The sequence below is a fragment of the Myotis davidii genome, unplaced genomic scaffold (assembly GCF_000327345.1).
Source record: "Myotis davidii unplaced genomic scaffold, ASM32734v1 scaffold425, whole genome shotgun sequence".
Taxonomy (NCBI): Eukaryota; Metazoa; Chordata; class Mammalia; order Chiroptera; family Vespertilionidae; genus Myotis; species Myotis davidii.
Window position 1 is genome coordinate 2,971,151 of NW_006296413.1, and position 2,298 is coordinate 2,973,448.

Here is a 2,298-nt window from a genome sequence, read left to right on the forward strand (position 1 = left end):
CAGGCCCACGATGCTCAGAGGACCCAGCTGCTCCTGGGGTGACAGGAAGAAAGGATGGGGCTGGGGGCAGAGCCGGGGCACAGGAAGTGCCTTTCTTGGAACTCTGCACCAAAATAGCCGTCTGTCCCTACTCTGGGTCTCAGTGTCCCACGCGGGAGGTATGTGTCACCAAGGAGACCTTCCCCAGGGAGGGGCCGGAGCTGACCTTCGTCTGGCTTCTGCCGCCACCCTCCCACTGCCTCCCACCCGCCAGCCCCCGCCATCCCTGCCTCAGGCTCCGCTCCACTTTGAAGTCCTAACATAAATATCATGTCTGCTTGGGTTCCCCGTCCCTGCCGGTCACAGCCCCCAGACCTGGCTCCCACCCCAGCCAGCCAGCTCCGGGGGTGCGTGCCAGGGGCGAGGAGGCAGGCCTGGACCACCCACGGAAGGTGGTGAGCCGGAGACACGGTGAGGATCGGGGAGACAGAGTGGGCAGGACACTAGATGGAGAGGGGAGACGCGGAAGTGGGCAGAGAACGGAGACAGACTCCAGAAATCAACAAGGTGACAATCCTGGGGACAGGACAGCAGAGAGACCGAGGCAGACGGGACACCGAGAGGGAAGGGAGAGGAGCAGGGAGGAAGGGGCTGTGCAGGCTGAGCCCTGGCAAAGTGAGGGCAGGAAAAGGGCCTGGACAGGAAGAGAAGGGGCAGCAGCGGGCAGGACCTGGTGGAAAGAAACGTCCCTGACAACAGATCAACTGACCGTTGTCATTTGCCGTGGGCTGAGGGGCTGCCCGGATGGGGGCTCCAGCGCTGAGGCCAGGACAGTCCTCAGCAAACAGAGATGAGCCCGAGGCACCCGGCGATAGGCCTCTGCAGGGACCACAGAGCCCACTCCCAGAGGTGCCCGCGCACAGGGGAGGAAGGTTTGGCCGAGAGGGGCGAGCTGGGACTTCCCTGGAGGAGCACACAGCAAGGCCAGGGCAGGGCCAGCCTCGAGGACCCTCCATGCAGCTTCGATGGCAGTGGGCACCAGGGGGCGGACAGGAACAGTGAGGACCAGGAGGGCCTCCGTCCTGGCCTAGGCTCTCCAGACTCGGGGATGGTCCCTGCTCTGCCTCCATCTGCCATGTGACCCAGCGCAAGCCTTGTCCCTCTCTGGGCTGTGTGCACTGAGGGGGAGGGCTGGACCCTTCTAGCTCTGATGTTGGTTCCAAGACTCCCTTTCTTATGGGCAGATGTGGCCAGATGTTCAGGTCAGGCCTCTGCCAGGGGAGGGCCTGGGGCCCCAGCTGGGCCCAGGTTGGGCAATCTGCGAGCAGCCATGCTTCTCCGCTCACAGCTGTGGGCACAGGTGTGGGCCCATGGGGACTCACACACATCGCCCAGCTGTGCACACCACAGCAAGCCCTGGCTGTGCAGGCACGCACACGGTCATGCACAGACACCGGGCAAACCCGCCAACACACACAGCCTCCTCCATGGCAAACAGCTCCCACCCGCCCCTCCAGCTGTCAGAATCCTCTACCTCCGCAGGGACCACAGCCTGGGTAACCCCCTTCTTCCTGAGCCCACCTTCCCCAAGCCTGTGCAGTCCTTGCACCACCCCCTTCCCAGGGGGCTCTCCCATCCAGAAGCACATGGGGTGCGGCCCCGGCCCAGCATGTGGGGAGGGGGAGGAGGCCAAAATCGCTTCCCTCCCTCCCAGACTCTCATCCCTCCCCACTACTGCCCTGGGATCTCTCCCACCTTCTTTCCTGTGGCTCCCGCCCAACAGGCGCCTCCCGCCCACCCCTGTGGGCCCTTACTCTGAAGGCTGGGGTGGTTTGGGAAGAATTTAGAAATAGAAGGAGATAGGGGGATGGGGACAAAAGAAAAAGGAGGGAAGGAGGTGATTAGTACACAAAGCAATGTGCTGGCTCAGCAGCGGGGGCGCCAAGGCTCTCTAGGATGCCTGCCCAGGGGGCGCCCCCTAATCACACTCGACCCCCCCATCCTGGTTGTTCCACTGGGCCCTCTTCAGGCCAGCCCCTCTGCAGGCTGCCTTCACCCCACCCACAGGCGCGCACACTGCATCCAAAACCACCATCTGGCTTGTCCCAGTAGCTGGGAGACAAGGCTCCTTCTGGGAGAGTGGGCTTCTGTTTTCATGCGCCTCTTCTTTTATATATATATTGATCTCAGAGCGGATGGGAGAGGGAGAGAGAGAGACAGCAATGATAAGAGAGAATCATTGATCGGCTGCCTCCTGCACACCCAATAGTGGGGATCAAGCCTGCAACCTGGGCATGTGCCCTTGACTGGAATCAAACC